The sequence below is a fragment of the Mycteria americana genome, chromosome 15, assembly GCF_035582795.1.
Source record: "Mycteria americana isolate JAX WOST 10 ecotype Jacksonville Zoo and Gardens chromosome 15, USCA_MyAme_1.0, whole genome shotgun sequence".
Taxonomy (NCBI): domain Eukaryota; kingdom Metazoa; phylum Chordata; class Aves; order Ciconiiformes; family Ciconiidae; genus Mycteria; species Mycteria americana.
The window spans coordinates 11,801,665-11,819,658 of record NC_134379.1 but is presented as its reverse complement, the minus strand read 5'-3'; positions in this window follow the sequence as shown (position 1 = coordinate 11,819,658).

Genomic DNA, 17,994 nt, shown 5'->3' with positions numbered 1-17,994 from the left:
TGCCGGATGATCACAAAATGATCAACTTACAGGGTTCACCGGAAACATTTCAAGTGTCCTTCCCACTGCAGGTTGGGTTCAGCAGCTCATCAGCTGCCCATTTGCAGGAAGGTGTGTTTCAAGTCTTACATGAAGTTAAAAGCATAAATAAGGTGTTCAGATGGCCTTCTGACAACTTGAAAATTTTATTTTTAAAATAATGCTCTAACATATGTTGCACTCATGAGTTTGAACCTAATCCTGCAATGAGGTGCATATAAGTGGAACAGTTGTCCATAACTAGCCTCATTACAATTCAATTACGTCCATTTGCAGAGTGCATTGCAGGACTGGGCCCTTAGGAATCTGTTATGTTCCTGGAGCTTATTAAATTTCTGGGTATCTTCAATGAGGCAACAGCTCTGCATCCAAATGATAATTTACTCCTATTTGCCTGGTTAGTACTAGCCACCTGTTAGCTGTTATTTTTGCACAACTAGACACTTCAATTTATATAAACTTTCCCCATTTTTATCATAACCTGGTTCTTAACACCAATCCCCTGATTAAATACCACAAAAGGCTCTCTGCTTTTCCACTGCTCTGAGATGAAGTAATACCCAACTGTCATGGATAATGCTAAATTATACCAGAGGACGTCCATGCCCCTCAGGTACTTGCCAAGCATGACTTAAATTGTAGAGAAGCTCCTATGAGAAACAAAATTTAATTCGCGAGCTCAGTTTTTTAAAACAAAGCTATCCACTACAAAACAATGCTGTTGAGCAGAGACTTATTTCTGTCCAGTGATGTGAGTGTTGCCAGGCCATCATAAGCCTTTTTGCACACAATTCAGAAACACTTGACTGACATTTCCACCCAAAAGTACGTTCACTGGATGCAGGTAGCTGAGCTGGTTTGATGTGCTTGCTTGCTTGCTGTGCAAAGTATTTACTCCATAAAACAAAAGAATGGTATGTTATAGAATCACAGAATATCTCAAGTTGGAAGGGACCCATGAGGATCATGGAGTCCCACTCCCTGCTCCTCACAGGACTACCTAAAACTAAACCATATGACTAAGAGCGTCGTCCATACACTCCTTGAACTCTGACGGGCTTGGTGCCATGACTACTTCCCTGGGGAGCCTGTTCCAATGACCGACCACCCTCTCAGTGAAGAACCTTTTCCTAACATCCAATCTGCACTCCCCTGACACAGCTTCACTCCATTTCCTCGTGTCCTGTTGCTGGTCACCAGAAAGAGGAGGTCAGCACCTCCCCCTCTGCTGCCCCCCTTGAGGGAGTCATAGGCTGCGATGAGGGCACCCCTCACCCTTCTCTTCTCCAAGCTGAACAAACCCAGGGACCTCAGCTGCTCCTTGTAAGTCTTGCCCTAAATTAGCTTATACTCCCACTTGAGCCTTGCACTGCTCTTTGGAGACAGAGCCACAGATTGGAAAAACATTTGTTCGCAGTTCCTGAGCTAGCCACAGCCTACCTAGGGCTGGGCCTCCCAAGAAACGCATGCTATCAGCTACTGCACTGTTTGTTAAAAGAAGTGTGAGGAATTAGCAAGTTAAAGTTATAAGTAATCCTTTTCTCTGAAGGGTAAATTTATTTCTTTATTAATAAATACAAGTAAAACTTCAGTCACAGATAAACTATCACAAGGGAAGGAAGTGAAAAAGATTTATTTTGTCAAGGAATGGCTAAAGTTGAGCAGATACAACTAGCAATTTTTTTGCTATATTTCTCCCTCCCCACTCATTCTCAGCCATCTAGCTATTTCCACCCAGTCTCTGAAGTGTATACTAGAAAAGCAACAGAAAAAACAGCAAAAACCAAAAGAGAAAGATTCAGTAGATCAAATGCAGGAAGACAACTCAGGCACAATCTCTGAATAAAAAATACAAAAATGCACAATTTGAGAATCGGCTCTGGGCATCAAAAGCTGCTCGCAGTAGGATTGTTTCCAAGCAGAGCCCTACAGGTTACAGTCGTGGTCAATGGGAAACAAGGGCCACACAGGTGCTTTCATGGCAAAGTGGCAGCAATAGCATATCCTCCTCCTTTGTAATCTTACTCTGATGCAGGAGCTAGAGCTCCTCAGAAAACTTACATCAAAAAGACATCCTAAAAACAGGGGTTTGTTGTTTTGACTAACCCATTTCCTCAGACTTGGATCATTGTAGAGTACACCACAGAAAACATGAGATTTGTTGAGACAAAATGGTTTCATCTGCTGTTACACTAGTAACACCACACAAATACCTAAATACAACTAGCGCTAACATCGTATGTGCCCCCACATCCAAAAGTGAAGGCCCACAGACCCTTAGCTTCAATTTTAAAAGGCTGTTCTAGTAAAAGCCATTTGTCATTTGTGTTGCACTGCAGTAGTTTGACACTTTGCTTTTCAGTATTAAAGTAACTCCACTGCTAACAATTTCAACAATCCAGCACCAGCGGATGACAGCAGTACTGACACCATGTAAGAGCATAAGAGACATGAAATGAGATGTTGCAAAATGAAGTTTAGACATGCTTAAGCAGTTGAAGCAGCAGTTAGTATTTGCTTTCTTTCCAGTCCAAAAGGAAGCAGTTTTATTAAAGGACAAGCTACCCTATGCACTCAAAACCCACCATTCCCAACAGCTCTAAGAGAGGCTGCTGCTCTCCTGGCCCATGGGGCACAGTGCCCCATATGGCAACAGCGCTGAAGTCAGAAAGCAAACACAATCAAATCAGAAACGCAGCATTTACACTCACTTCAGATGAAAATTATATTTTTCCAAGCATTAGAGATTAGCCTTTTTTTTGTGGTAACAGACAGAGGGCACCCTCTCCCCTCCTTTCTCAGGCCTGTCCTACAGCCCATCCACAAGCTCCAGCCTCTTCCAAACACGGTATCTTCTTAAATACTTGCATTAAGGCTCCAAAAAAGCCAGCTCTTGCACCATTCAGTTCAACCCCCTTCAGCCCCTGCCCTGACCCACACACAGCTCCCCAAACCTTGCTCCTCCATTTGCAACAGCGCTTCCCTGCACTCACTGCTTTGGCAACTCCTGTCCCCTAAGGCACAGTTCCAGCCCTCTAGATGCAAAAGGACTTTGCTTGCCAACCCCCAACCTCCAGGCTCCCTGGAATTCCTCAGCAATCACCCCCAAAATCCCACTGGCAAACCTGGGCCACCCAGATCCTGGCTCCACAGTCCTGTCCATAGGGGGTGAAACTACCCCCCCATGCACACATATGACCTCCAGTTGCATGGGTTGGAAGAAGGAGGGGGGACAGGGCTTAGCCCCAGTCTCACCCCACTGCCCTCCTCCCTTTCTGTTCCTGCCTACGCTGTGGCTGTGTCAAGTATTTCACAGGGCTCCCAGGGAAGTGAGACCTTGGGGAAAGGGAGGTGGGTAGGAAGTGAATCTGGAAAATGCTTTAGAGGAGGAAAAATAACAAAGTGACTGCTAGAAGTTGTTTACATCCTACATGAGAGTTGGAGAGAAGCTGGAAGAGGTGTTGCAGATAGGAAGAGTTACTTTTACCCAAGGAACATTTTCTAGCGCAGAAAAGCATCACAAAGGCTTCCTTTCTCAAAGCTGCCATCAAAGTGACTTATGGCAGCACCTCAGAGCACTGATCAGATATCCATCTACTAGATGCAAAGTAAAGGAAATAAAATGCTAAGCTTTCAAGATGAAGCACTGTCTGGCATTAGCTTCATGGATGCAAAAGACCACAAGGGAGCAAAGAGTAGCAAGCTAGCCTAGCACAATCCAAACCCCGCGCCCTAACCCAGCGCTCGCCACCCTACTGGGTCTGGCATTGAACAGGACACAGGTTACAACAGCAGAGAGGGTGGCCCAAGACAAGCTTTAGAAGACCAGGATGAAAAACCTGAGCGACTGTCTCTATAGAGATTACTTTGCCTCCATTTCTTTTCCTACAGGAGGTGCAACACTGCCCAGCCTCTGAAAGGGGCAAGAACAGACCCCAGCTTTTTTTTTTTGCCTCTTTTTTTTTTTTTTTTAAAATAATCTTCCTGACACACTCTCCAGGGAGATTTGGAGGCCCTGATTCCCCACCGGCACAAGCAAATTACAACAAAATACCACAAGATGTTTGGTGTCCTGGGTTGTGCTTTTAGCCTCAGGAGGATTTCTTTAAGGAATGAACTAAAATTGAAGTCAATGTAATGTCAAATAGCACAAAAAAAAATTCCCCTCACAATCCCATCTTCCTTTGGTATCCCTGTGACAGCATCCCCACACACCTTGTGTTTACAGCCTGTTACTTTCTGATGGTTGTCCTCTCCCTGCTTACGCTACAGCTTTGGATCTCAGAAAAGTGAAATGTTGATATTGAACGTGAAAGAGAAATTCATCTGTGTGATGAGAGTAGTGAGCTGGTGTAGAAGCTGTCAAACCAAGGAAGTGTCTTACAACTGCCATAGTATAATGAAAATGTTCTTTAAAACTCTGTGACAACTGCAGAGTAAGACAGAAGATGAAACTGCCTACACCTGGAGACTGTACTCTGCGTGTGAGCACATCAGCCTCTGCTCTGGACTTGTACAGCCAGTTTGAGTGGGGACAAGCCCTATTTCCAAAATGCTGGACCAACAGCAAAAAGAGGCAGGCAGACCATTTTGCTTCCCATTTCCCTTGTGCCAAAATAAGTCATTATTGCAGCACTATTTTGGAGGAGAGAGGAGAACTGCCAGGATCCCAAGCGCAAGTAGCTCCTTGTAAAGGATCAGCCTCAGATGCCCTCTTCTCTCTGCAGTGCGCAAGGCTTCAGCTGGGGCAGGATGGATGGAGCCTCACACACGTTCAGAGCCACACAAAGCCACACAAAGGCAGGTTAGGTAGGAGGAAGCCTCAACTCATTTGGAGAGAAGCTGGGGAACACCACTGTCCAGCCTAGCACACAATTTCAGGCTTTTAGAGAATGCAGTCCTATATAATGAACATGCTTTTCAGTCCTATATAATGAACATGCTTTTTCAGGAATCATAATACAGATGCACATGAAGCTGAAAACTCTGCAGAGTCCATACGTACTTGAACTTGCACATCTGACTGTCAAACAGAAGACTTTCTTTACAGAGAGGATCAACACAGGTTCTGTTTTGCCACAATTCCTGGAAAGCTACTGATAATTTCAGTGAAACAGACTTTGTCTCATTGCAAACATTTCTTGACTCTAGGAAAGCTTAAGATTTATATGCTTTAGACACTTAAGCAGAGATTTTCACAGGTCACCAGGGAATTTGGATGTTGAGCTCTTGCCAGAAGTTTGAACATTGAAGAGTAAGCACAGGCAGGCAAATATTTGAGGTATTTAACCTCACCCCCAGGTACCAAAGCTAAGCACCCAAGTGACTAACCACTTGCAAAAACACAAGTCTCTGATTTTGAGATCATTTATGTCAGCATCAAGCAGCTATTAAGAGATGTGGGAGCATTATCCAACATCTTCACCTTAGCCTTCAGTGCTTATGAAGTCAGCAAGGCACACTGGGCCTGCAGGGCAGAGCACGATTAGCTTCAGGGCTTTTAATCACGGTTGTGATTTTATACGAAGTCTAAGTGCAAAGGGGGGGGGGGGGGGGCATTTAGTAAGGCTGTTTTGAGGCCAGAGAAAATATGATATTACAGTCAAGAGTGGAAGATTGCTATTATCAATACTGTACAATAAATACAGTAAGTTAATCCAATTAGCTGAGTGGAGTAAGATGAATGTGGGGGATACTAGTGAAACAGGAAGATTGCAAGAGGCTAAAATTAAACGTACCCAAAAGAGAAGGGCAATGAAAACAATATTCTAAAACAATGGGGTTTTGGTGACTACATGCAGTTTGAAAACTTAACCTGAGGTCGGTGTCATCTTGGCACTTTCAGAGCTTGTATTCCAGACAGAGAGTGAACAGGGACAAAAGTGTAAGTTTTTCCACAAGTGAAAACACACCAATGCCAAAAATTCTGCAGATGAAGCTTGTTAAGCTGTTTGCTAAATAGCATTGCACTGTAATACACTGAAAAGAAAGCAAGCTATCATTGTAAAGATCTAGCTGCTTGCAGAAGCTTATTAACTTGTACCGCAGCCCACGTGTCCTCAGTGAATACTCAAACAGTTAGATCTAGCAAGGAACTATGAAAACAATGGGGAGGAGGAGGCGGCCAGGCTAAGAAAAGAACTAGCAGCCCAAGAGGAATAGGTATTTTAGACAGTTACCAACATTCAAAGCAGAGAACTAAGCTAACATTGTATCAGCCCGTGGGTATCTGTTTGCACTGCACCATGAGTCAATGACCATTATATGCACAAGACGAACAGGAAAGCAGCCTGCTAAGCATTAATTTCAACTAGGCACTCCAGTAAAAGGAAAACTTCTCTTCCTGAATGTTTAAGGAGAAGCTAACGAAGACTGACTTATGCATGCATTTATGAAAATTTTCTCAGCACTGAGCATTTCAGCTTTTAAGTCTCGTGTGCAGCTTGAAAGCAAGGCAGGAGCCAAACCGCTGGGAAGAACACCATCTCTTTACAGGATTAGGAATTAAGTTAACTGCACATTAGAGATAAAATAGTGGAGTGCTTGTCTTTATTCTTAATAATAAACCATAAGGCATTGAGCTACACAGCACGATTAACTTCTTTCAACTTCTCACTATTACTGCTGAGACAGCAACATGGTAGTCTCACAGAAACATTAAAAAACACGGAGCGATTAAGTTAAAATTAAGTGAATTCAGGGCAGGCAAAAATTGCTACATTGCAACCCAAGAGAGATAAGTCTTTGGTTCATGTAAAGAGCAGTCTGAGTACTAGTAGCGTTAGAATGAATTCCTAGAAAACAAAAGTCATTCATGCTTTTAAGTGACCAGCTTGGGGGCTTTACATGCTACCCTGCATTCCTCCTCTCCTTCCTAACTAATGATTCATCTGGCTACTTGGTCAGAGACCAATAATAATAACACTGCTAATGATGCCTCCCAAGCTGGTGAAAAGGATGAACTTGGGAAACCACAGCTGAGGTCTCATCCCCTCCTCCTTTACCAGCTCCATGCAGTCTTGAACTTCATTTTTCTTTGACTGGGTTCCCCATTTATAAAACTCCTCTTACAAACATGACAAAAAAACCCCCTCAAAACCAAAAAAACCCCAAATAACCAAAAAAGCATTTAAGTCTGTGAGATGCAGAGATGCTAAACAAACAGGGGGCATTCTGATCATTGCATTTTGCATTAGGCAAACCTCCTAGCCCCCCTCCTCCTCCTCCTCCTCCTCCTCCTCCAGGCTTTAGCTGCAGCTGTAGCCTATGAGCAAACACTTGCATACTTCCTCCCATACTACCACCTCCCACCTGTGGGACAAGCTCACCCGAAAGGTAGAAAAAGCTACTGGTTTGAGCATCCATCAAATTCCACCTTAAAGTGCTCCTTTACTGCCTGAAAAAGCTGGGCAATGCTTAAACCACTGAAAAAACTCTGGCAACAAAGCCCATCCTGTTAAGGCAAAGCTGTATCCTTGTCTTTGCACAGTCTTGGTTGTTTCATACCTGGTTACTGAGCCATCTTTTCCGGCGTTACACAGAGTCTAGCACAGGTGACTCAGATCCAAGACTAAGCAAATCTAAACAAGCAAATAGCCCCATAGGGAACAGCTGAAGTCATCATGGCACAACATGCAGCAGCTGCTTTGAGGTGAAGCACCCTCCTCGTCAGGTAGGCAGCAGTTCCCCTTCACGTCTTATTTCTGCAGCTGTGTGAGGTCCTAAGCAAAGCATCAAAGCCCTTTCAGCTAGATACGATGTGTTATCTGTGACACGGTGGAAGGCATGCCTTGGCCAAGCATACAAGTCTCACTGAGTATTTGGAGCTTTGTGGTGGCCTTTAGGCATTACAACTCAGCTGCAAACAGGGCTCAGTACTGTATGCACACATTCAGTGTGCCAAGCTGTGCCCTGAGGTGTTTGCCACCTAAGCACGTAAGGCAGAGTTAGAGCTGCTGAAAATTTTCCAGGAAAACACTGGAAAAAGGCAATGAACCAAAATGAAAATGCTTGCTGGAAACGTACTAGCTTCTAACAACAGGGCCAAGTTTCCCCATATACTCTCCTAGTAGGCTACAGGGATGTTACAACATCACAGGCAGAGCAGACACATAAATTACCTGAAAGGGCTTTTGGTTTAACTGCTACAGGATCACTATCCTTAGGAAACTCTTAGCTACTGAAGTTGGCAGTACTTTCAAATTTGTGGTCTGTGCACCCCAGGGAAAATATGAGAAGTGAGCCTTTGGTCAGATTTCAAAGGAAAATATCTTCATTAGCAACTACTTCGGGTTCCTCCGGACTGATATGTGTCAGTATTTCGGGAACCTGAAAGTCTGGTTACTGCAAAGACACAGTTCTTAACTTAGCAGCCCTGAGAAACTTGGCTTGCCCTGGAATATGCACAGCAAAACTGGGATTCACAGTGAGCTGAACTCTGCTTCCTGAAGCTGGTATGGTCCACCTTTCTGTTTGCTCTGTTGGCAAACAATCTCAGACCATGGCTGCACTGAGGCTTTAGAAACCATTACTTCATTTTGGGTAGACCACTTCAAAATTACATTTCCTGTTTTGTCTTTTGAAGTTATCAGGAGAGTTTTGTTCTCCACCCAGCAGAGTGACTTTTCTTGTTTAGTGTTTTCATAGATCTACAGGATGGAGATAAAAATACAACATATAATATACATGGAGATGTTTGGAAAATTAGGCTTATATTGGGTAAACTATGTAAGCCTGCGAGTCTCTGACTGAACTGAAAAGACAATACAGAGCTCCACAATCCCAAATTGGTGCCATTGGCAGATAGCCTGTTCCCCTTGTGTTCCACATTTGGAATAAAATGCAACAGCTTCAGTGAGTGAATCCGTAACTTTTGCCATAACTTTTCCAGTAACATTGCTAATAATTTTTTCATATCTGTGGCAAATTTAGGAACTCCTGGTATTTCTCTGATGCTCAGCAGTGGAAGAGTTTATTATATTCAACAGGTCTTCCAGCTACCTACAGGAAGAAAAGATTCACAAGTATCATCAGCCCTTTAACCTGTCTTTGCATCACTTGCAGGTTCAGAAATTCACATAAAACCCACTTTATTTTGGAACCGAGTATTCTATTATGTACAAATCATTTCCATTCATTTCCTTTTAGACCTCCTGTTCATCTCCCCATTAGACAATCCTCTGTCCCTTCCTCAAAAGCACAAATATCCTCATAAAACATCCTCTCTCAGGCTAACGCTAAAGCACTGTTTTCATACCCATCAGATATTTTTACAGGCTACTAACTCCATATTTTCCAATACATAAGCCATTCAAAGAATTCATCGGAATTTCCTGAAGACAGCCACATACCAAAAAGAAAAGATAACAGCAAACCTACCTTCCTTTATATGAGCCAAAATGCAAATCTAGTATTCTAGATAAAAGAAAATCCTACAATCTTACATTTAACCATCACATTTTGTCTTTTGTCTCCCCCCAATACATGTATTTGTGAGGGTCTTTTTCCTGTCTTGATGAGTTAAGCATGCAATATCATAGTCTTTCACTGCAATTTCACTGATAGGATGTGTTTAAAATAAAAATCAAAAGCATGAATCACCGACAAGTGTAGTGTTGCAGAGCTGTCTTCTTATTTTTCAGTTGGATTCCCAGGTTTAGCAAAGTGCTTAGCGCACAGACCAAAATGCTGCAGGCATTTGTATGCAAGGTATTTTGGAAGTGAAAGTCAAGGACATTCATTATTTAGCCCTTCAGTGACAGGTAAATGCAGTCCTGCACACTGGAGAGAACTAAAGTTGTCAAAGGTACATGCACAAAACCAAGGTCCAGTTTGATTCCACAGTAGTCTAGATACCAGAATTTCATGGAAACTCATGTGAACGATCAATTAGAGAGAGATCCAACTACTCTTTGCCAGATTTACTGGAGATAGACTGTTCTCTGTTTTATCAAGCAGTCTTGGTGCCATTCAAGAGCAAAGTTTACTAAGTCAAAGCTGCGGAGACAGGGAGCAAGTTCACTTGACTCGAAATAAATGGAGTTTAGAATTAGCAGCAATGTAAAACTATTGCAGTCATTACAGAATAATTCTTAAAATCCAATGCCCACTTTGACTGTAAACCCTCCAAATTCAAGTCAACCTAAAGATAAAACTAAATAATCTGCCAGAACAGACTTACTGCATTGCTAATGGGTATTAGAAAATATAACTAGGAGGAAAAAAAAAAACCAACCCACCACCATGATGAAACCTCTCATATAGAATTTCTAATAATAGATCTAAAAGCTCTTCACAGAAGGAAAGGGCGGGGGGAGAGTCATATCACAGAGAAAGAAACAGAGGCACAGATTCTCAATATGACTTTCTTAAGACTCCCCAGCAGGCTTGCACAGATAGCAAACCTGAAGCCTCTAGTCCTTTGCTTTGAAATACAATTTTAGAACACACAGCCATCTGAAGAAACACGCTACAGAACAATACACACTTGATTTACCTCCACACAACTGGAGTAAAAACAAATTTTACCTCTAATTCTACACAGTCTGGCTGTATCCCCATGTTACCAAAGCTCACGTGTCCCGCTATCACACAAAACGTATACAATGCTGGGGCACACACAACTTCCAGTTCAAAAACCCTTCCAGAGGTCCTGCTTCTTACACCCAAGGTGGAGGATGCAGCCCGTCCTGGTACAGAAATGGAGTGACTGCAGGAGACAAGCGGTCTGGCACCCGTTGCTCTGCTGTCTGGCCATCCCAACATGCTGCCTCAGCTGGCAAGATCTTGCCAGGATGGTACTTGAAAAAAAACTTTTCCTACTCAAACTTGTCTAATGAAACTCAACTTTGGTGAAGGAACAAAACACCAAAGTGTTGAGCTTGTTCCCCAGCATCCTGCCTTCTTAATTTGAGATAAAAGTGAGAAATTAAGCAGGCTATTAGGGAAGAGGCAACCAGTTGACTATGGGTAACAAAAATCTGAAAAAAGGGAGAGGAGCTGTTGTGGGTTTCTTCCCCTCCCTAAACACTTTTGTTTGGGTTTTTTTTCTTTCTTTCTTTAATTCTTACTTTTAACCAGTTTTACATGGAGCTGCTGACCACCACGACAGTGACCTTCCCAGCATTTCTGCCGTGCCAGGAGCTGCCAGACCAGCCCAGCAGGTCCCCAGAAGCAGAGGCGACAGCAGGAGAGAGCCGCCCTCCTCCATTTTGTCCTGCTGACAGCTGAGGGCACCGGGGCCCCAAACATGAGGGACAACGTTCAAAGGTGCTGGCAGTAAAAAAAAGGCGTTTACTGCCTCTTCTGATGACAATTAAACACATAACATTGTAAAAGCCCAGTATATCGTACCAGCTCCTTTCCCTATTTCATTTTTCCATGACCGCAGGCAACATATGAACTTACAGCTAGTGCGTTTTTTTCCAACCCTTACTTCAACTTGCTGTGTTCTTCAAGATGTTTCTCAAGATGCCTTTATCAAAATAACTCCCAACCTAGACTTTTCTTACCTAACTCCTTGCAGGTCTAAAATCAGAAGCAGGGGCTGCTGAGATGTGTGGAGAGCAAGAGACACAGCCGCCCGAAGGGCACTGGCCGCCGCCTCCCTGCGGCCCAGCACAAGAGCTCCCGGCAGGCAGGATCCGTTTGAGGGTTAAAAAAAAAAAAACAACAAACAGGCCCAAAAAGTCACTTTTTCGGGCTTCGGCCGTGGCTGTACGCTGCTCCCAGCCGCAGCCTGCCAGCCTGGGCCGGCGTCTCCCTCTAGTGTCTGAACGCGCCCGCGGCCGGCAACGCGGCCGCCATGTTGGCTCTAGTTTCTCTCTCCCACACTGCCCTCTGCAGCTCGACTGCCGGCCGTGCCTGCACGAACGAAAAGGCTCAAACTGCGGGAAAAAAAAAATAATATAAGGAGTCTAGAGGGGTCTTTCCAGTCAGGAAGGACTGGTCAGAGCAGACCCACATCATTCCCCGGGACACCAACGCCTCATGGGCCTGGCCGCCTCAGCACCAACGCAGGGTCTCTCACGTGCATCTGACAGGAATCTCATTTTCTCATTAAAAGATGCCAACTTCAGGTGGCATGAAGTCATACTAAAGACGATCAACCAGTTTTCTGCAAGGATGTCACCAGCCGGACACACTTCTGCCCCGTATCAGTGCGTCGTGGTGTGATACCTCCAGAGCAGATGCCCGGTGAGCAGTGAGCTGGGCCAGGAGGCGCAGGCACAGACACATCTGCCCACCCTGACTGTATTTTGCTAAATAGCTGCCTTAAAGAAACAGATTAGTATATTGGTGTAGTATTCAGCGATGCATTTACTGTTGCAAAGCTCCAGATGCTCTGTAAGCCACAATAATACAGTTAAGTGGAAAATGAGTAATTTAAAACCATAATGACTATCATAGCATGACTCCGCTGACAACAAACCACCACAACGATAACGCTGCAAGGTGGATGATACACGTTCGTCAGGGCCATTGGTCCCATCAAGCTCTGCCTTTGGGCCAAGCGCCTGCAGGCCCCCCCACGCTGCTGAAGGGAGCCCAGCGTGGGGCTGAGCTGCTCCTGCCCTCCCCAGGGCATGTGGGTGCAAGCTGCCACCTCCTCGACACCGCGCTCCACCCCACTGCCGCTGACCCACCTCGCTGCTTGGCTTCATGAAAACTGCTTTTGTGTCTCCCAGGTGAGCAGAGCTGGGCACCCAGATTTTGGCTGTGAGGAGGTAGGGCCAGCCCGTTCAAAGCAGAGTGCAGTTGTCCCCAGTCAGCCCAGCAAGCCTGGCAGGGGGCTCACACCACAGGGGCCCTGGAAGCTGAGCATGTGCAAGGGCTGCCACCCTTTCCGAGGGGACTGGCGTCCTGGTTGGATGCCAGCCAGGCTGTGCCCATGGGGACAAACCAATTTCCAGGTGCTTGCTGTGGCTTGTCTGGGGGAGCAGGCAGGTGTGGGACCTGGCCTTCTGGTGGGAAGGGAGATGAAGGCTCTGCCAGGTCCGCTTTGTCCCTCGGCTTGTCCAAAAAGCAGCTGGGGCCATGCTTTGCTGCCTGCTCGAGGAAATGCCCCTTGAGGCAGGCAGCCCCTCCTGAGTCAGGAGGGCTTTTACAGCATCAGGGAAATGTTAGCTCTCTGCTGACATGGCAAAGGTGACTAGGGTAGAAAAGGAAAAACTGGGGCCAAGTTTTCTGCTGGTGTGAAGCAGACAGCTCTGATGATTTTAAATAAACCATTTTAATTTATGTCCTTAGAAAATTTGGCATTAATTTTTTCCCCATCTCCAAATGAAGCACTTCGCTTGCTTAGTCCTTGGCTAATCCTTTCAAAAGCCAGGTAATGGAAAAAACAGACTAATGTCCTTACTAAAGGCTGTGGCTTTGAGGAGCTGACATACACTAACTCATATCGTACATACTATTTGCTATAGAGAAGCATCTTTTATTCCCTTAATGTAAGTGATGTGCTTTGTTGCTAGACTGTAGCACCATGCAATGTAAGCATAACTCTCCAAAATATGATTGCCTTTATCTAGCTGAATGCTCTGGGTATGGACCACTTCTAGTTCCTCTTATTAAATGCAATAAAGCAAGGTCACTCCTTAGTCAACCTGATCACTGCCTGCCACAGTGCCGTTGAGATTTCTGTTGTTTATGCAGGGGAACAGGAGAGCTCCTCACAGATCAGACTCTCATAAAAATAATTTACAGCTACATTCACCTTGCACGAAACAGCATAGCCATTCTGTCAGCCTACACATATTTCAGTCTCTTTAACTACCCTCTTGTGGCATCTCTGAAGAACGACAGCCTTTTCTAACAGGCTAAAATAAATCCAGCTCTACTTGGCCGTTCTAGTATTAACTGAGACAAAACTTTCCTTTTGGAGGGCTAGTAGCTGGTGGTTGTTTTAGAGGTTTTTTTTTTAACCAAATGAGCTCCAAATGCATCATGTTTGCCCTGAATACACTGAGGCCCTTCAAAAATAAGGACTACTGAAATCCCAGGAAATTTATACTTGCATTTGTAGTTGTCTTTAAAAGAGAAAAAATAATAATCTAGTTTCCAAGCTTTTGATGCTAATGCAATCTCTGCTGCATAAAAAAACCCCACCAACAAAACAAAACACCCGCCACTGATTCAATGGAAACTAGTTAAGGGCTTTGAAGAGGCAAAGCAGAAGATGCATGTCATCAACATACAGTAATGTTGTATATTTGATAGGTGAAGTCTCTGTTCAATCAGTTGATTAAGTTCTTGCTTAATTATTTTCTTGTCTTGAAACAAAGATGATTGTACTGGGGGTGGACGGCTAGATTCCTAGGGCTAAATGCAAGTTTTTCAGTAGAGAAACATATCATAAATCCAACCAAGAAAAATGCTACAATCTGAGTGAGTTTCAGTACTGAGCAATAGTGACAATTAAACAAGCCATACTAGGTGGTAAAATACAGCATATCTGCTCTCAATAACCAGAATGACCACAGGCCTTATCAGCTTGGGTCAGTACTTGAGGTACTGAATTATCAAATAAGTAAACCCATTCTTTCATGGAGATAATTCCAGCAAATCTAGGACCCCAGGAAGTTGTTAACATGGGTTAGGGTTAAACGTGCTTTCTGAAGACAAAACAGCAACCCAGAAATTCCTCATCTCTTACCACCACTGACTGCAGTTTACCCGATTCAGGGTGTTTTTGTTCTCATGGTGACTGAGGCAGTAACCTAGTTCCCCTGGGTGACTCCTGGGATGGCTCAGGCAGCAGGTGGCTGGTATTACACTGGTGACTCCGTTTTGTGTTCCCAGCTGCACTTTTCCCATTTATAAAATGGGGATAATGGTATACTGAAGTCTGTATTACCAGACCAGGAGAGTCGACAACAAATGCAATGATCGCAATCTATGGGAAAGGCCTCAGCAGAAAGCAGCAAAAAAGACGCATGAGATTGTACGGTGCTATCATGATTTCATACTCTGCTCTTTGCTACATAGAGCTTTACGCCCATGATATTGTGCCTGACATTGTATGTGCATTTTGATATATATATAAATACATGTGTTTCTATATGCAGACAAACAGTGCACAAATGAGCAGCGGGATATTCTTTATGACCAGGAAATGTCTTTGTGCTAAAATGATTTTAGTTGCAAGATACCTGCACAAAAAGAAGGCCCCCTCCTCCCAACACACAGCTGGCAGAAACGGACCATCCTGGAAACTGCCAACTCCAGGATAAGCACTTGGAGGCGTTGCCAGCTGGGAACTTCCACCTTGCCGGTGGCCACAAGCAGTCTAAGCCCCTCCAGATGGAGACAAGGTACAGGGAGAACAGAGTCTCTGCCCTCACCTGCAGCTTTGTTTCTTCTTGGCTAGCAAAAACCTGGAGTCTTTTGTAGTGGCTAATTCATGGCTAATTCACTGAGACCTTCAGTTTTCACACTGGTCTCTAGTACTACCAAAGGTTTTTTTGTATTATAGCAGCACTGAGAAATGCTCACTTGCCCCAATCAGGACAGCAAGCACAGTGCAATCACATAGTAAGAGACAGACTGTGTCCCAAAGAGCTTCGCATAAGGAATAGCTAGGATTGGTACCTTACAGTGCAAAGGAAGGAAGATCTGATGAGACTGTAAAATCAACAAGGGAGCAGGTAGTCCCACCACTCATTTGCATGTACTTCTCTGAACCAGCTAAGTTAGAGGCTAGTCTCAATCTGGAGTTAAGGAAAAGTCACCTTCAAAAGGCAATTCAGACCATTTAAGTTGGGATCCTGCTCCAAATCGCCTTCTGAAGCTATGGATGAGTATGCCTCCAAAGATGGCAGATGGAGTCCAAAGAAGCAAGTTGGTTTATCCAGGTGAGACTTAACCGAGTCACTGTGGGAGTAACAAAACCCTGTATAATTCGAGTCTTTGGTCATTGTTTGAACCACAGCTCGCTCTTCTTTCTTGCCAGAAACAGAAGCAGTAAGCCAAGTAGCTCCTCTGTAAATGGAATATAACCAACGGTCTGTTACCTTGTTCCAGTGCCCCAGGTGGCTTTCAGCAGAGGTCACCTGCATGTGTGAAGCAGTAGTTACAGTTCAAATTATCAAGAATCATGTCAAATATTTACTTAACAAGGCACAGCCACAGCAAATGAAAATACTTTCAGTAAAATCCTCCCCAACCTCCATTTGCCTACCTTCCAGTCCAGCAAGGACTACAAATTTTCATGAGCTCATACAGTCAAAGTTAAAAAGGAACAAAAACATACAGTGTCTATGGCTCTCGGAAAAAATTGTCTGCAGTGTTTATTGCCACCTGTAATAGATTTAGCTATCATATGCCATGAAAGAGAACACGACTGGCAAAAGGGCAGGAGAGTATTGGCAAGGTATGAATAGCAGAAAATCAGGTTAGAGCTAGGTATTTAGTAAGGAAAGACAAAGAAGACAATATAGGAGGTTAAAAAAGAAGGGACAAAGCACAGCATAAAATGAACATTGTGTATCAGGGAACAAATGTTATGATTGCTTTCTAAGAATCACTTCCTATGCACTGCTTTAGTTGGCACCTCAACTGGTGACAGGAAGCTGCTAAGTAGAAAACTAGTTGGAGTGTGAGAAGGTGGGAGCTTTAAAGCACAAAGCAAAGGTCTTGGGTGTTTTAAGCATAGTAGCTCAGGGTTTCCTATGATCCAAATTTCTCACACCCTACAGAATAATACCCTTATGACTCGTTTCATTCCTACAGGTGGTATTTGGCATCGTCTTTAAATGAACTTGATTTCTGAAATACTAGCGATTCAAAAATAGAAAATTTAAGACAAATATCTTGAATGGAAAATCCTCCTAAAAAGATTAAATTGTCTATACCTACAAGCTAACATCCCTGTATCGAACTTTTGAAAAGTGATGAATGCCATCTGAAAAAGTTTAAAAGCATTAAAAATCTTGTTTCATCTCTTACTATACTTTTCAGGCATATTCATCTGAGCATCACCACTCTTGTAAGAAGACCTGACACCCAGATCTTCAAAGGCATATAGCCGCTTAAATTGTACTGAATTCAAAGGGAATGAAATGCCTCAGTGCTTTCTGGGACTCTGGGAGTGAGTGTTCATTGGCCTGATTGAAAATTAAGGACCATCAGCGGAAGTATGCTCAGCACCTGGGAGGACAAGCATCATAGTCTGTACAATCGGGTACCACATTTCTTCCCCCTGGAGACACTGACAAAGCTGTTAAGACTCCTATTACAGTGCTCTGAGATGAGCCCGGAAGATCATTAGACCCTCTCTCCTGGAGCTGCTCACACTGTATCTCTGCAAGCTTGATCCAGTAGTTTTCATCCTTCTACAGCCATCTATAACTGGTTTCCTTCAGAAACTTGGAAGGTTTTTAATGATGTGTATCCAGAAGACCGAGATACAGGTTCCTTGCAGAAAAAAGACAAAAAAGCTCTTTTCGCACATTATGCTACTATTGTACAGTCTGCACAGTTTACACAAAATTGGATTTTAAAAAAGACATAGGGCTATTCTTTTCTCTTAGTTACATGGTTGAAATTTAGGGAAATTTAATTTTCATCAGATTTAGATGGGCATAAGAGTAGAATACAGACAGAAGTGCTACAGGGCTGAAGAGAGAAACAAAACCAAACTTGAATATATGGCTGCATACATTTAATTGCTTACCAAAAAAATTGGCAATTATTGAGGGAGAAGAAAGATTTCCTAAGTCTTGCTCAGGAAAGCATATTTCAGTGTCACAAGTTACCTCTGCTGAAGTAACCTGGATTTGAAGTGTTTGCAACAAGCTTGTAAAAAAAAGAAAACCACAAAAAAATCTCTGAACTGAAAAACCCTCCTGGAAATCATGTATCATGAGGAGCTAATTTTTTTTTTTTTTTTTTTTTTTTTCAAAAAAGGACACCATGAAAGCTGTGCTATGAAGAACTAAACAATTTGCAAGAAACTGG